At 44.8% G+C, this 18,415-nt stretch overlaps 1 protein-coding gene across 3 annotated transcripts in view; it reads right to left on the bottom strand.

Annotated features, from left to right (window-relative positions):
- The window catches only part of Nlrc5 (NLR family CARD domain containing 5), an 81,265-nt gene extending 65,508 nt beyond the window's left edge, over window positions 1-15,757 (bottom strand). For 2 of the 3 annotated variants that reach the window (XM_027405632.2, XM_027405634.2), the window contains exon 1: window positions 15,519-15,757. The gene's annotated coding sequence lies outside the window, so the exon portion shown is untranslated. Of the gene's footprint in view, window positions 1-14,200; window positions 14,384-15,518 lie in introns of those variants that run through there. The other variant, XM_035442591.1, reaches the window with a different exon arrangement.
- Between the last annotated feature and the right edge of the window lie 2,658 nt (window positions 15,758-18,415).

Genomic DNA, 18,415 nt, shown 5'->3' with positions numbered 1-18,415 from the left:
TGACCTGAGGGACACAAAGGGAGGAGAACCTTTTATTACACTGTACTTACTCTTTTTAATTTAAGACATACAGCATAGGCGGGCCTCTAACATTCCATGTAGCTGAGGATGACTTTGAACTCCAGGTCCTCCTACCTCCACTGCCCAGGACCTGGGATTACAGGCTTGCACTGCCTTGCCTGGCTTCCACGGTACTCTTTTGGTCCACCACGTATTTTGTTTTGTTTTATTTAATTTTGTGTGTATGTGTGTGTGTGCCTGAGTGTATCTCAGTGCACCTCATGCATGCAGGAAGCCATGGAGGTGAGAAGAGGGCATCAGATCCCCTGAAACTGGAGTTACAGGCAGTTGTGAGCCACTTTGTAGGTACTGGATTCCAAATCCAGACCCTCTGAAAGAGCAGTGAAGGATCTAAAGCACTGAGGCATTTTCCAGCCCAGCCCTCCCCTTCATTTTAAAATTACATCTTGATTTTAAAATCATATAACCATCAACATTAAAAAACTAAGATACCAGCCAGGAGTGGTGGCACACCCCTTAAATCCCAGAATTCATGAAGCAGAGGTAGGAAGATCTATATGAGTTCGAGTACAGGCGGGTCTACATCGTGAGTCCCAAGACAAAAACCAAACAACAAACAGAAACAAAAGCTAGAATATCTACTTCCTCAATGCATAAAGAAGGGAAATGATGGTAAGCACAGGAAATGATTGGTGATGCTTATAAAAAAAGAAAGTCCCATAATACTGAAAACTTAATGGAAATATGAAGGCAGTGATGAAGATAAGAATTTGGACTAACTAGGAATGAATATTTAAACAAAAAATTCAAACCTATTGAGAAAATACTTTGTAATGTATGTGAAAGACACAGACATACAGACAGACAGACACAAATGATACCACATTTTCATTGGAAATGAGGTTGTCAAATGTGAACAAACAACATGGTGAATATTTGCTGAACACCAAGCCAATATCCTTTGGAATTACTTCCTTTAATTCCCAATACTCCATTTAAAAGTGTTTATTTCTCATGAAGGTAATTTATTTTGACCAAAGGATGAATTTCAGATGGCCAATACGCATGTGAAAAATTATTCAACATCCTTAACCAGCAGAGAAATGCTAATTAAAACTACACTGAAGCCAGGTACTGCACGCCTTTAATCCCAGCACTGGATGGGCAGAGGCAGGTGGATCTCTGTGAGTTTGAGGCCAGTCTCATCTACAGAGCAAGTTTCAGGACAGCCAGAGAAGTTACACAGAGAAACCCTCTCTCAAAAAACAAAAAGACAAGACAAAACAAGAAGCCTACACTGAGGGCTAAAGAGACAGCTTGGTGGTTAGGAGCACCAATTGCTCTTCTCAAGGAAAGGGATTCAATTCCTAGCACCCACTTGGCAGCTCATAACTCTGTCTGTAGCTCCATTTCCAGAGGATCTGGAACCCTCGAAGAGGCATACATGAAGGCAAAAAGATCAGTGCACATAAAAATAAATAAATGCTAAAAAAAAAAAAAGCAAAACTACACTGAGATTCTGTCTGGCCCTAGTCAGAATGGCTGTCATCAGGAAATCAGGTGACATTATTTACAGAGACAGGGAAGCTGATTACCCTGCTGTGTGGGTGTAGAGTGATGTAGCAACCACGGTAATCAGTATGGGGGTGATACCGCTCCCAGGCATATACTAAAGGGATGCTAACCAACACACCACAGAGACAGTTGCACGTCTGTGTTTACTGAAACACTATCCAAATAGCTAAGTTTTGGGACCAGCCTTGGTGTCCTACCAGCAAATGAACAGAGAATCCTCACACTCATTTTGATGCCTTATATGAGTTTTGATATTTCCAGGTCCCAGACCAAGCTCATGTTCACCCTTCTAAATGAGCTCACCATGCTCCCCAGTTCAGGTAAGGGAAGCAGCAAGCCTCAGCCCACATGGATTAATTATCCAAGTACATTCTAGTATCTGGCATTCCCCATGGCCTAAACTTGGCACTACCATTTGTCACTTGAATGTCTGTGCCACCCTATCTTGTTTTCATTCTTCCTGATCCCAACAAGCAAAAAATCCTTTCCAATATGACCAAGTCGTCTCCTTAGAGTTTGTTTTGAGACAGGATTTCCTTGGCCTCACAATGCTCTTAAAGAGCCTTGGCCTCCTGAGTACTTGGGTTACAAGCACACTTTCAAAAGCCACCTTGATAACTTTAAAATGTTTCTCATTGTGGGACTGAGAGATGGCTCGGTGGTTAAGAGCACTGTTACTCTTCCAGAGAACCCAGGATCAATTTCCAGCACCCACTGCAGGCGGCTCACAACACCTGTAACCCCAGTTTCTGTTGATCCAGCACCCTCTTATCAAGATGCCTGTGTAACACACACACACACACACACACACACACACACACACACACACCACAATAAAATAAATACACAGATATTTTATTTGCAATTTTTATGTACATTGGTGTTTTGCTTGCATGTACATCTATGTGAGGATGTCGAATCACCTGGAACAGGGGTTACAGACAATTGTGAGCTGTCATGTGGCTGCTGAAAATTGAACCTGGGTCCTCTGGAAGAGCAGCCAGTGCTCTTAACCCCTGAGTCTCCAGGCCCCACAAATCTTTAAAAAAATATTTCTCATTGTATTAGTTGTATTCCACTTATTAATTAATGTCTTTCAATTTGTTTTTTAAATAAATGCTCATTTTCCCAAAATAGTTAAATTAGTACAGTACACAGTTGTATGTGATACTTTCTTGAAATCTTGCTTTCTCTTTTATTTAATTAGTTTTTTGTTTGTTTGTTTGTTTGAGGCAGATTCTCATCAAGAAGCCCAGGCTATCCTCACACTCAAGACACTCCTGCCTCAGCCTCCTAAGCTAAGATCATAGGCATGTGCCCACACCTGGCTCTTGTAAGTCTGAATCACTTCACATTTTCATATTTAATGCAGTTTACCTTACTGTGTCTTTTCTCATTATGGTGGTATATGTTATTTCTTACATACATAAACATAACCTTTTAATTATTATTTTGATTATACCTATTATGGTATGCAATTTGATCATTTGATACTGGCCTGGACTTCTGTCTGGTAGACACCAGCTGTGAGACTTCATGGGTTACTCATCTTCTTATTCTGCACACTGGGGGATGCTCTAGGTCAGATTCCTAGAAGCAAAGTCCACGACAGGTCCTTATGGGGGTTGTTTATTAAGGGGTGAGGTAAACAGGATGGGGTAGTCACAGAAGCTAGGCAGAAGAGCGGTTTGGGAGAAAACCTGACTCTATATCAGGGTGTGGGTGGCTGGTTCTGCCAGGCTCTGGGACAGTCATGTCAGTCACTGTTTCTAGGGCAGGGCTTAAGGCATCAGGTCTCTCTAGTGAGGTGAGACCATTAGCTACAGGTCATCTTTCGGGGACAGATACAGACACCAGCAGCCCAGTGCCACAGATGTGTCAGGCGTGGACAGTGGTCTCTGTCACTGGGTCACAATTCCAGGTCCTTGGTCAGGCTGCTGTGAGGCATGTCAAATCTGACATGGTACCTGCTGTGTGAGAATAACTACCCCTGCTAACTCTTCTCACTGCTAGCATTGTTGCTATTTCCTCTGCACCACCCCACCCCCAGCCCAGTGCTGGGTTTGAAGAAGCAAGAGAGGATGTGAGAGGGGACAGGTGTGCATCACAGACTGTGGGCTCCTGTCCTGCTGGTTTCTCTCTGGCCCCAGGCCCCAGGTTTATGTAAGGGCGCATGAACTGTGGGGCTGGGGAACGTAGAGCCTTGTGTCCTCATTTGATTGAGGATGTTTCCACCTTCCTTCTTTCTGCTAAGGGCCAGCTGAGAGTCAAGATGAGAGAGTTCTGACCCTGAGGTGCCTGCTGGATAGAGGGCATGGGACTAGGACATGAGAAGAAGGGTAGAAATAAAGGGCACCAAACAGGAAGAAAGTGGACCTGGGTGGCCAGAAAGCCACCTCTAGTCATAGCTATGGCCACTTGAACAGAAGTGCCTCAGCAGAGTAAGTGTTGCTAGGGTTAGTTTCTCAGGGTTGGGTAGACAAGTCATGTGAACTCATGCCGCAGAGGCCAGCAGTCAGTCCTCGGTACCCTTCCATCAAACTCAGCTCACAGAGAGCCAGGGTCTCTGCCTTCCCCAACGGTGGCTAATGCTGTTGGACACTGGGGAATCAAAGGGGTGACACAGCTGGACGTGCCTGGTTGTGAGGTGCACAGAGAGGAAAGTGAGGTCCTAAGAGAGGAAGGCACTGTAGGCAGAATGAGGCCAGGCCTGGTCCACGAGGCTCTCCCTCCTTCGTGGTCCCTATGGTGAAGAGTACCTTGCAGAGGGGGTGCCAGCAATCCTTTTCTCTTTACTTACAGAAGCTAGGAGAAACATCTTTGATCCATACACTTTGGTAGGGTAATGATAATGTGTGTAGGTGTGTGAATGTTCCCTTTAGAAAAGCTACCTCAAGCCAGGCAAGGAGCCTGAGGCAGAAAAATGACTTTGATGTAGCTGCCACTGAGTGCTTGCATAGTACGCACGAGGCCTTGGGTTCAATCCTTGGGTTGGGAGGGAAGGAGAGAGGAAGGGAGAGAGGACTACCTGAGCTACATAGTATAGTACACTACATGAATAAAGCCCAAAACCCCAAATCAACCAAACAAAAAAAAAGAAAAAAAAAGAAAAGAAAAGAAAAGAAAAACCCTGCACTAAACTGTATGCTCACTATGTTCTACAGAGGAAGGAATGGCAGTCCCATCCCCAAAGAAGGAGCCCCTGGGGCTTGAGCCTCAGAGCTGTAAGCAAGGAACATTTCTCACCTCACAATGCTCTGGATAGCTGTTTCCATCTAAAGAGAGGCTTGGCATCATCCCAGGACTGGGCTGCAACCTGCCATTTCCATCAATAAAGCACTGAGAATCTGACTCCCAGCTCAGCACATACCATTGAGCTGCCTCCTTCTCAGGGATCAGACTCTACACCGAAGCCCCTAGGGAATCCAGATGAACCTTCCTTTGGGACCAGCCTGGCTGGCACAGTGGATAGCCGTGGAGGTGAGGTCTCTACCACTCAGCTTCAGGTTCTCCCTGGTCCCTCCAGACCAGGGGACTGTACTTGTCTACACATTTGAATTATATAGGGGTGGGGTGAGCTATATGTCAGCACAGTTTCAAGGGTGGAGTTCAAGTAGTGGAAAGTCCCCAGGTGGCTGCTACACCAACATATCTAGGGACCGATATGCCAGACCATGAAACACCAGTTCTCCACTCCTGGTAGCATGAGACTGGCTCTTTGTCCCTACATTGGGCACTGTTCCTCCAGCAATCTGAGTCCTGGTTATACCGACCTTCTGTGAGGCTCCATAGGCCCTAGGGACTAGAAGGCCATGTGGACAGCCATGTCCACATAAAGACCTCAAGGGTGTCTCCAACAGAGATGTCCGCCTTAGTCTCTGTTCTGTCACACCTTAGGTCCCCACAGGGTGGCTCTGTCAAGTTCTATTCTGAAGGCAGAGCCCAGAATGCCACACACAAACAAAAATGAAACTAAGTTTGGAAATCCCCTCCTTAGCTTCCAGGATGTGGAGTCAACTTGGCCAGAAGAATCCAGTCCCTGATGTGGGAAGCTAGGCAGAGAGCAAGGAATGGTTCAGATGTGAGAAAAAGAGGAGTAAATTCCCAGGTTCATCTGTAGGATTGCTGGTTCACTTTAACATCTAGACAGACATCCATTCCTGGACCCCACCACCCATTTCTTGCTTGGCAGAAAGCAAGACAGCACCAAATGGCTAGAGGACATGGAACTACGAACACTGTATTTCTGTCATCTCCCAAGTCATATGTTGAAGCCCGAGGTCCCAATGGTTGGAGGTGGATGTGGGGGAAGTAAGTTGTTCACAAGGGTAGGGAACTGAAGAGTAGGATTTCTTCCTTTTTGAAATGCCCAGCATGCTCCACAACACTCTTTCCACCATAGGAGCAGACAAAAATAAGTTGGCAGTCCACAGCCCAGGGAAGGGACTCCCGGAACACACCATGTTGGCATCACAACCTTAGACTTTAGCCTCTTGGACAATGATAAATACATTCTGGTGGTATATAAAGCCACCTGGGCTCTGGAACCCTGTCACAGTAGTCCAAATAAACTCAGGCACCCGATTCTGATCTAGAGAGATTCCTGCAGCCATGTTTGAGCAACCCAGACATCCACAACAAGGTTGTTGTGCTGTAGCATTCTTAGTGTGAAGGAGATGGATTATGGGTGGACACAGCTGTCGTCAGCATGCCACCCCCCAAATGAGCTATGCTATATAAAAACACACATAGTATGCCATCTGCAGACATACAAGCCAGCTCCTGGTTCAATCTCTAGCATCATAAAAAAATAGAGCATAAACCCTGGGATGAACCATGAACCTGGGGCTGTGCCCAAATGGAAACAGAATGATCTTTTCTCTAAATGCATATTCCAGCACATTTATACTATTTTCCTCTTACAGGCATAGCCTCACCCATTTGGAAAGTTCTATGAACTGCAGAAATAACTAGCAGGATGTCCCCATAGTCTCTCCTTCAAGGACGTGTGCAATTTCCTAGACTTTTTTTTTTTTTTGACCCATTTGCTATATGAAGACTTTATATGACAACCAGAGCCCCACTTCTCAAAGTTCTGGAAGCCATTTCACTTTTAACTTTAGTTTTTAAAAGTATTATGCACCAGGGACTGGAATAATTCCTTAAAATAAACCCCCAGAAGCAAACCAAATGAGGCTGTGGAATTTGGATTGGGTGTTGCTGGTCCCAGCTCTGACCCTAGGTCTGGCTGCCCTTGTGACTGTGACTGAGCACTTCACAGACACCCTGACACCTGGCTGAGAAGTTTCTCCATGACTAATCAGGCAGAGGAACTGAAAAGAGAATGATTTATTTTTCTTTATGATTTGATTTAACCCAAAGCCCTATCCCAGAGCCTCCTAAGCTCACTGGCTAGACACCTCCTGGGTAAGTCCTTAGCTAGAGGACCTCTGACCTGTCTACCTCAGTGAGAGTACATAAAACAGCCAGTGGTTTCTTCCCCAGCACAAGACCCTGAGACCACTAATGCCGATGCGGGTGGGGTTGGCTCCATCTTTTGCCCATGAGATGGGCCTCTATGTTGCCCACAGCAGTGCTCCAATGATACAATCTTCAAGATTTAGCAACATGGCTTCAAACACGTTCAAAATAAAGGCCAACCTCTCCCTTGAGAAGTCTCCCTTAAGAATGAGCCTGAGGAGCCGGGTATGGTGATGCACGCCTTTAATCCCAGCACTCAGGAGGCAGAGGCAGGTGGATCTATGTGAGTTTGAGTTCAGCCTGGTCTCCAGAGTGAGTTCCAGGACAGCCAGGGCAGTTAGTTACACAGAGAAACCCTGTCTCGGGAAAAATAAAAAATAAAAATAAATAAATAAAACAAAGACAGAAACCAACCGAACAAACAAAAATGAATCTGAGGAAGCGATCCATCATCAGAGTGGGGCTCTGGCTGCCAACAATGGCATCTATGTCTGGATGTCAGCAGGGGGCATCTGCCGTTCCTGAGAGGGAGAAGGCGCTGGGACACTGAGTCACCTGCCGCACTACCATTCTGAGGACGCTGTGGCCCCTCTCCACAGGGCTCTGGAACTCCTGTGGGGAGGCGTGGTGACACTGCCCAACTGTGCTGCTTCTCTATAAAATTACATGCAAAAAATTCACACAGCAGAAACAAGTGTGGGCACAAAAGCAAACTTTGAACAGTCCCCTTCCTCCTGAGTCTCTTCTCTCTCCCTTCCTGCTTCTCACTGTTGCCATTGGCTTTGCCTCCTTCTCTCATCCCCCAGGCGCCACGGTTCACAGTTCCCTGCCTCTCCTCTCCCAAATGTTACAAGGGTCCCTCATGAGAAGGTTATATCCAGTCTTTCTCCCAAATGCAGACTTCCTCAGGCCTTTCAGCAATTAAAAAATTAGATTCACAAGCCAAAACCTTAGGAAGCACACTCAGAAACCGAACATCGTAGAAGTTGGGGAAAGGGTGCAAGAGCTCAGAGGAAAGCCCACAATCAGATCAACGCCGCTGCTGTCAGCTTGGGTCAGAGGAACTTTCTTTTTACAGCGGTCAGCGGTGACTGCAGAGACTCACTGGTCAAGGCTCTGAGCATGACTAGATGATGAGTGCCCAGTCATACATGGGACATCTGGACTTGCCCTGGTAGGCGTAGGGAGTATTGTGAAAAAAGAGGTGCAAAGAATGTAAGAGTCAGAGGAAGCAGGGGGTGGAGGCACGGTGTTGTTGCGGCCCCGCCCCTCTCTGAGTGAATGGCAGAAGGGCAGGGAAGACATTTTCTTCAGAGGCATGGACACTAATAAGGACTGCTGTATAAAAACCCTCACACTTGCTTCTGTAAACAACCCTAATGAAACTCATGGATACACACACACACACACACACACACACACACACACACACACACACACACACGCACGCACACACGTAGAAGGGCTAATTAGGAAGGAGAAAGACTAATGGGTGGAAGGGAGATAAAAGATAATGTGTGTGTGGCAAAAATACACTATATAAATGTATGACTGTGTCCTAATAAGACTCAATATTATGTATAATTATTATATGGTAATAAAACATTGTTTTAGAAAAGAAAATAGAACCAGCGAAACAGCTGAGAGGCACTTGCTGCACAAGTCTGGGGAACTGAGTTTGATCCTAAAACCCACTTAGCAGTGGAAGGAAAAGATCAATTCCACAAAGCTGTCCTCTGCCCTCCACACACAAGCTATAGCATGTACCCCACATGCATCATATGCACACGCAATTATAATAAAGGGTTTTTTAAAAAAGAAAATGTGCCCGCAAAAAAATCAAAGCAGAAAATCTAGGACGAGAAACCTCCCCACATCATAGTATAGCTAAAACAGTGGAAGCTGCAGATAGCATCATCAAGCCATATAAAAAGGCAAACCACCAGAATAACAGGAGATTTCTGAACAGAAACTCTAAAAGCCAGGAGAACATGGAAACGTGTAGTTTAAGCTTTGCAAAACTATTACTACCAATCCAGATTATTACATCCTGCAAAACTCTCCTTCAAAATTGATGGAGAAATACAAAGAAAAACCTTGCATAACAAACACTAAAGGAATTGATGAACATCATACAAGTGCTGCAGAAGACACTTGAGGAATGTTATTTACTGAGAGACAAATAACTTACTCATGAGACCATGGAACAGAATAAACTATGTTGGGAAAGTGGATTAGGGGACTGGAGAGATGGATTGGTGGGTAAGAGCACTTAATACTCTCTCTCAGAGGAGCTGAGTTCAGTTCTCAGCACCCTGGAGGGTGTCTCACAGCTGCTTGAAACTGGCTCTAAGGGACCTTCTGGATCCCAAGGGTGTCTGTGCTCACATCGTATGCACGTGAGTGTATATGTTTGCACATGCATGCACATACACAAAAATTATAACAACAATAATAGTATGTCCATCAAAGACTCATTCAGTTAAATACACAAAACAAATATGAATTAATATATTTTTAAGTTGCTCAACTAAAAACAAAAACAAACAAACAAAAACAAACAAACAAACAAACAAAAAACAAACAGTAGACTCAGAGGGATTCACTGCTAGAGTCTACCAGACCTTTAAAGAAGAACAAATATTAACATTCCTCAAAACACAACACTCCACAAAACAGCAAGGGGAGGAACACTTTCAAATGCATTTTTAGAAGCCAGTATCAATACATGCACACACACACACACACACACACACACACACACACACACACACACCAAAACAAATAAAATGATGCATGAAGTTGGGCTGTAGATCAGAGGCAGAGAACTTGCCTAGCATAGATGAGGACCTAGGTTCAATTCTCAGTACCCAAACAAACACAAAAACATACAGGAACCTCAGACCCTGTCTCAAAATATAAAACCAAAGCCAGTAGTCCTAGGATACCAAACTTATATAAACACAGAACAGAAAAGAAAATTATGGGCTAATCTCTCTAATGAACATAGATGCAAAATTTCTCAACAATACTAGCAAACCAAAGTTAGCAACACATCAAAAAGCACATTCATCATGATCAAGTTGTCCTCACTCAAGTATGCACTGATGGCTGGTTCAACAAATACAATCAATATATTTAATACAGCCACAGTGTCAAGTACAGAAATTGCAGGATTCTATCAATACATGGAGAAAAAGCCTTTAACAGATCCAACATCACTTCATGACAAAAACCATGAAGAAATTAGGAATACAAGGAACATATCTCAGCATAATAATGATTATATATGACAAACCTACAGCCAACATTATATGACAAATTCAAAAATATTTCTACTAAAGCCAGGAACAGGATAAGGGTGTCCACTTTCTCACTCTTCATCTACATAGTACTGGAAGTCTTAACTGGAACAATAAGACAAGAGAAAGGAAAAAAGGATGCAAATAAGAAAACAGTAGTCAAAAATTCCCAATTTGAAGGTGACATGGTCTCGTGCACAAGCGTCCTACCAAATGCATCAGAAAACTCTTAGGACCAATAAACATTGGGCAGAGCAGCAGGATGCAAATGATAAAGAAGGCAGCAGACTTTGTATTCAATAATGAACATGCTGAGAAAGAATTTTTTAAAATTCCCATTCATAATTGCTTTAAAAATAAAACTTTAGAATAAATCTAGCTAGTCAAGACAGTGGAATGAAGGCTTCTACACTGATAATGTCAAAATACCAAAAAAAGAAATCAAAGACACTAGACTATGGAAAGACTGCCCATGCTTGTGGATTGGTAGAATTAATACTGAAAGGTGTCTATATTACTGAAAATAATCTATACAGTCAATGAAATCATCAAAATTCTGCTAACTTTCTTCACAGAACTAAAAAAATATATATATAAAATTTTGGATGTACAAAGAGCCAAGGGAGCCACAGTAACAAAACAGCATGGGACTGGTACACACACACACACACACACACACACACACACACGCACGCACGCACGCACGCACGCACATCAGTGAATGAAATAGAAGATCAAAAAAGAAACTACACACGTGATTTTTTTAAAAAAGTTATGTACCATAAACATATGTTGGAATAAAAACAGATTCATGAACAAATAGTGCTGGATATCCACATAGAGGAGGATGAAACTGGATAGTTATCTCTTTCCTTGCAAAAATCAATTACAATTGAAACAAAGACTTTAATGTAAGAACTGAACTCTGAAATGACTAGAGAAAACACAAACCAAACACCTCAAGATATAGCTTTAGGCAAAGACTTTCTGAAAGGAATTCTGATAGCACGAGAATCAATACTAGGAACTGAAAAGTAGGACCATACGAAATGTAAAAGCAATTAAATAAAAACAGACAGACAACAGGAGGCAAGCATGTGGCTGTACATGTGGCATCTGATTAATAGCTAGAAAATATAAAGAGCTCAAAAACCTAAACACTAGAAAACCAAACAACTCGATCAATAAATAGGCTAAGGAAATGAGCATAGTTCCAGAAGCTGAAGAACAAAAGACAATGAACATTCAAAAAAGTTCAATTCCTTAACCATCAGAATTCAAGCTGAACAGCAATGAATCCCATCTCACCCAGATCAGAATAGCTATCATTCAAGAAACATCAAGTGTTGTTGAGGATTCAAGAATATATATATATATATTCTCTGGGAATGCAAATTAGTTTAGCCAGCATAAAAATTAATACACAGGCACTTCAAAAAACAAACAAACAAACCTAAAAATAGGATTACCATATGACTCAGCTGTTCCATTTCCTATTTACCTGAAGGACTCCAAACTCACACACCCCAGAGATATATGCATATCCATGCGTAGCGCAAGAAAATAGACACATCTGGAGATCACCAGATTAAATGAACACAAGACAGACTCAGGAAGACAAATATTGAATGTTTTCTTTCATTTGTGGATCCTGGACTTTTATATAGATGTATAAAATAATATACATATTATCTTATATTATCTTATATTATGCATTTATTATGTAGATATGGTCAAAGTAAGGATATACTTGCATAAATAGGTCTCTCTATTCACAAAGAATATACAGCCATAAAGAGGGTTGGAAACATGACTCAGTAGAAAACCACTCACTTGTCATGCCCAAGGCCCTGTGATCCCTAGCACCAAAACAGTAAATATATAGAGAGAAAATAAATATTATTTATTGCATTAAAAATAAAATTTGTGCACATTCTATACAGTACACCCCCATCATGAGAGAGGGAATACATGTGTGTACGCATATATATGGGTGTGGAAGCACCTATGTACATGTCTGTATATTTGTGTATACATATGAATGTGTGTGTATAATCTAAAGTCTTTTTAATGAAACTGACTGTGCAGGGAAAACACTGGAACTCTGGGCTGACCAGAGTACTGCCTGAGTGCATTCTGCCAGGTGATGGGGGCAGGCCAGCATAATGCCTGAGTCCTTACACTGACTGTCTTCTGAGAAAGTATCTGGTTCACTGCATTCTTACCTTTTTACAATATGAATGTATTAGCTGCTAAATTAAATTATTTATTTTAAAAAGGTTGGAGACAAGGTCTCACTGCATAGGTCAGGCTGGGCCCCACCTCTGATAAGCCTTCTGCCTCAGCCTCCTAAGTTCCGGTTGTGTGCCACCGTGTCATCCATATTATTTAGTTTAACAAGTCAGATTTCACTTTCTAAAAAATATCGGAGTCCATTAAAATATGGATGCACACATGGAAAAACCTAGAGGGTCTCTGCATGTCAGCTATGCGTAATTCCCTTCCACCCCATCATCTGTGCCAAAGGCCCTGTGGAGAAGAGTGTCCTCAGAGGAGTTACAGAGGAGTTATTGGAAACAGCACCTGGAACATTCCGTCAGTCTTCAACAGGAAGAACCAGTTAAATCAGGTTTCCTCTGGCATCCCAACCCAGAGAAAGGGTATGTCCATGCCTTGGTTCAACACAATGAGAAGAGTCTGCAGTTACAGGTGACCAGAAAAACTGAGCCCCCTACTTCCATCTCTGAGATCACAGAATGTGAGACTCAGGGTTCCCCTAAAGAGAAGAACGGAACCATGTCAGCTCTACCAGCTTCCAGGGACCTAGAAACTGGAGCTAACATGTGAGTTACACAATCGCACCTATTTATGGGTGACAACCCCCACGGTTGTTAGTGGCACCTGTTTCCCCGCTTTGGCCTGTTTTACCCAGGATTCTCTGGGGCTGTGAAAGCCAGAGATCCTGCTCTTGGAGCCTATTGCACCAGCAGCCAATAGGATCTATTCTGTTTTGCTTCTAAGTTATGTTTCTTCTGCAGAATTAGTTCCAGCCAAACAGGGTTTGGGCTATCAACTGCACTCTCAGAAACAGATCTGGTGAAGAAAGACTGTGCTTTGTACCCTAGTGCACCTACAAAGAGGTTTTCGCTTGTCTCCTGTGATAAGAATAGAACCTAGAACCTTCTGCAAGCCAGGCAAACTCTTGACATCTAAGACACACATCCCCCCTAAAACAGTGCTTTGCTCTGTGCTGGCAGCAGTCTGGAAGTCTGCATGTAGGCCCCTACAAAAGGAGTCCTCCTTCCAGTTCAAGCGGTTACTTGGATTTTTGGCATTTCTCAGTTTGTGGCTGTTTTGACACACTGATCTCTATTACCAGGCAGAAGTCATACTGGGCCCACCCTACAACCTCATCTTAACTGTCTGCAACCACCTTATGTCCAAATAAGGTCATATTCACAGGCAGTGAAGGTCAGGACTTCATGTCTTTCTTAGGGGGCTCAATACACATTGTAACAGATGAGGAAAGAGGGAGGTACACTAGGGTATAACAACACTAACCAGGCCCTGATGCTCTCTAGGTAGTTGGGGGACACGTCCAAGCAGACTTTGCCAGCCAAGTGCTAACTAGGCTTGATCACACTTAACTTCTGAGAGCAGGCTGACCATGCATTCAGGGCCAACGGGACTTTAGACTAAGCAGACTGTGGCATTCTGCATTTGTCCCATCAGGACCCAAGGCTTCTCACTCTCGTGGCCAAGCACTCTTTCTACTTTGTCTGCTTCAATCCACAAGACAAATTTTGAACTATCCATTATACCTCTATTATAGACGGGAAATCAAGCTTCCGAGAGAGAGGCAATCTTTAGCTCATGGTCATCCAGGAAGCACACAGGGCACAGTGCTGAGAGCCTCAGGAGGTCCCCACTCCAGGACAGGTGGGGGCTGGTTCTGGAGACAGGGCAGGAAGGCATAAATTCTAGCGACTTCGCTGAAGGAAGTACACAGCTGGGGCCTTATGAACATCAAGTCAACAGCAGTCACCCTGTGGCAGATCGGGCCAGGTGTGTTACTTTTGGGGTGCTGAGGACTCTGCACAGCATCTGACCTACCACTGAGCTAGAACCTGGTTGTTTTCCAGGTTTCCTTGTCCCTTAGAGAAAAAGAAAGTGTCTCGGAAAGAGAAACCTCCAGGTATGGCTCGGCTACACCCACCTTTTACCATTCCCTGGCCTTTTTCCCAATCATGGAAGTCAATTTTAAAGATATCCTTTATATACAAAGCCCCCCACCCCTTTCAGAAGAATCCCAACAATGCGTGCAAACAGTACTGAAGACCAGGGGTCTCCAGGACCCTCCAATACGGCCACACCCCCAATTCCCAGCTCTGGCTTTTCTGAGTGAGAAAGGGGTTTGAAACCCACATGGCAATGTGGGAGGGAGATCAGGAACAAAAGACTACCTAGGCCTACCCTTGTGGCTGGTGAGTTTCAATGATCATTAGAAATAGAGATGATGACATTTAAGAATAGTTGGGTTCTTTAAAATGCAATATTCTATTTTTTAAAAAAAGATTCCTCTCTTTTCATACACTCTGAAATATAGCTGTTGAGATTCGTTATCGGGTATTTGTTTCAAAACAAAGCTGATGGCGAGAAACCCAAGGTTGGCGACTGTTGGGAGGATGGCAGGAGGAGGGTTTCTTCTATAAAAACAGCAAGTTATTATGGCTCAACCAAACTCCATTTCTTCTACTACTGTATAATAAATTTTTTTTAGGCTGAAAATTTGGAATCGGGTGTAACAAAGGGGGACTTCTGTGGTTATTAATAAAGCAATGGAAGTTGAAAAGAAAAAAAAAAAAGCAAGAAAGTATGGCTTTAGTGGGTGAGGGGGCACCAGAAGAAGGGGCGCACAGACACAGTATATTCCCCCAAACTGAGTCACTCCCCAACTTGCCACTTTCTATAGCCCCCAAACTGCAGAGTGACCGACTGCATTTTGCTAAGCCACCAGTGTGTACCCTCGCATCTGTCCATGTGTCCATCCACTTGAGCTCTGGCACCCCCTCCTCCCTCTCAGCTCAGAATCTGAACCCATAATCTCCATCCGCGCCCCCATCTGGGCAGGTAACTCACCGACTGGGCTCCTGCTCCACCGCTGCTCTGCACGAAACTGAAAGTGGCAGCCTAGCGCTGTTCGCTGTTCATGAAACCCGCCGCCGCTGCCGAGAAATCACGTGGATTCACAGTGCCAGCCCCAAGGCACGCGGGGAGGGTGCCCGGAACCCGCGGCAGCTTGGCGATCTCGGCCGAAAACGTCGGGGCTCGCCTCTGTGCCTGCCAGCAAGGAAGGGGGAAAGGTGGGCATCTGCCGGGCGGCGGGTGGGGCCAGGGCGCCGCAGGACCCGCACAGTCCTTCTTTGGAAGGCAGGAGGAGCCACGGAGCAAAACTTTGTGGAGTTGGGTCCAGGCTCCTGACTCCTGGCTCCAGTGTGCTGCAGGATGACAACTGTTCATCACCTGAGACCTGACCTGGACAAGCACAGTCTCCATGTGTCTCTGCCAGGTCTTGAGGAGCCACAAGACATAGGTGCAAGGGCTGTCTAGTTAGTCTACAGAAGAAAGTTGGGGTGTAGAGCGGAGGGGGTATGGGAAGAGGTGGCCTATGAGGAAGGTATTAAAGGGCCAGGGTCAGTCCTGGAAATCCACTGGTCCTGTCTCTGTTCCAAGGTCTACATCTTGCCCTGCCTCTTGTCCTTGTCCTAGAACAGGAGGCCGGGCTCCTCCTGAGGATGGTTCTGTTTCCCATATGGGGGAATCTCTGTGACATCCACAATGAAGCGACTCTCCCAGAATGCTCTGGGGAGGAGTGGCAAGACAAGGATGTCACATGAGCACAGATGACAGGGTCAGGAGCACAACCATGACCCCAACACCTCAGGCTCAAGTCCTTTTTTTAGTGCTGGCTCCATCAGCCTTGACCAGTGGTTCTCAATCTTCCTAACGCTGCTACCCTTTAATACAGTTCTTCATGTTGTGTTGACCCCAACCATAAAATTATTTTTGTTGCTACTTCATAACTGTAATTTTGCTACTGTTGTGAATCATAATATACATATCTGATATGCAGGATATCTGATGTGCGAGCCCTGTGAAAAGGTTGTTCAACCCCAACAGGTCACAACCCATAGATTGAGAACCACTGCGCTAGACCAAAAATCTTGATTCCCTGGGTCTCAGCTCTGGCATCTGTCTGGTGGCAGACAATGACAGTAGCACCTTCTCATTCCTCCGAGAGAATGGAGGACCAGGAGTTATAGCAGATGTAGCCTGCACCCACAACTTTTAAGGAGCCCTTGTATTTCTGTCCCTTTCTTTGGGTCTTGAATTCCTGTGACCTCTAACCCCCTTCCTCCCAGGACCAAGCCAGACAGATTTTGATAGGCAGAAGTAGGTAGCATTACTTTGCAGTTATTACTTGGGTGTCACTCCTAGTTTTCCCATCCCCGCCTGGCTCACCTCTAACAGATGCCTTTATTTTAGCCAGCCTCCGTTTCCTATTGTCAGAGGGTGGAGTCCTGGCCTGTGGTACAAGGTGAGCTGTCATCTGTATGTGTGAGGGGAATTACAGTCCGAAAGTAGGGCTCAGTTCAGATTGCTCCAACAGTTATGTGTTGCTGGACCTAGACCCTTCCGTGCTGATAGAGGGTGTCAGTGGACACAGACAGTTAGCCAGAGAGACAAACTCAGGCTGTATTTAGATGCACTAAAACCCACAAAGCTCCATGAAAGGGCAGGACAGAGGTTAACATCTCACTAGGTACAAGGCGAAGATCCAGAAAGCTAAAGTGAGAGCTAAAGGTCACATGTAAATGAGAACTGGAACTTGACCAGTACCCTTTCCACTGTTGTGGAACAAGGCCTGCCAAGAAGGGCTCTGGGTGAACTGTTTTCCCAGACTCACCCTGTGTTATAAGCCATTACCCTATAAACCAAAGTACTGCCATCTTCACGAGATCAGGACACAGGGAGAGTCACTGGATCCTCACCCGAGTTTCTGGCCACTCCTCCCAGCCACTTGCAGGCAATTCTGCCCTAATTGCCTAAGGTCTCTAGAAGGGGCAAGAGTATAAAGACTGGGGGTGGGGGGCGTTAGGGGAGAAGGCTTCCCCTATGCAGCTATGGGGAAGCCATCATCCATGCTAGGTGAAGACTTTGCAGGACAGCCGCTTTGGGGTCACCAGTGTTCTGTAAGTAAGCCCAATAAACTCATTGGTTCCCTAGGGTAAACTGGTGAAACGGTATTTTGGTTTGTAAGTAGGACCTTAGGAGGAAGTGATAGATGTTCACATCTCCCCCAGGGGAAGACTTTTCACAACAATCCAACCAATGGCCCGAGACCTCCATCGACACCAGTTTCCTTTGGCCAAAGTGCACGCAGTCCTCTGGTGAAGCTTACATGGTTATCTGCTTTGGAAAACTAGGTCCCCGTGTGAGAACTGCCCCCAAGGTGCTAGGAAACTGAAGAAAGGTGAATAGACCCAGGCGTGGACAGAGTACAGTTTACTGGGGACTTACTGATAAGTATTCCTTGGGGGTGGGGCTGGATAGGTGGCTCAGCCATTAAGAGCCATGGCTGCTCTTCCAGAGGTCCTGAATTCAATTGCCAACAACCACATGGTGGCTCACAACCATCTGTAGTGGGATCTAATGCCCTCTTCCAGCATAAAGTTGCATGTGCAGGTAGTGCACTCATATATATAACACAATAAAACTTTAAAGAAAAAAATGCATCTCTTTAGTGACTGTGAGACAAGTGGGTCCCCACACCCCAAGGAGGTAGGAAGGGTCCCTTGTTTGGCAAAAACATCCTGCTCATCTACCCAAAGCCTTAGTCCCAACCCACCCTAGGGCCAGCAGCTGAGATGGTAAGATATAATCTCAGGGCCCTGGCCCTGGGAAGTACTGTTTGCTGTCTAGAAGAAGCAGAAGGCATAGCCTTCAGGCAATGGATTCTAATCAGGTCTGCCAGT

This window comes from Cricetulus griseus, chromosome 3 (genome assembly GCF_003668045.3).
Source record: "Cricetulus griseus strain 17A/GY chromosome 3, alternate assembly CriGri-PICRH-1.0, whole genome shotgun sequence".
NCBI lineage: Eukaryota > Metazoa > Chordata > Mammalia > Rodentia > Cricetidae > Cricetulus > Cricetulus griseus.
The sequence above is the reverse complement of the archived record's forward strand: the minus strand, read 5'-3'. Positions and strand labels throughout refer to the sequence as shown.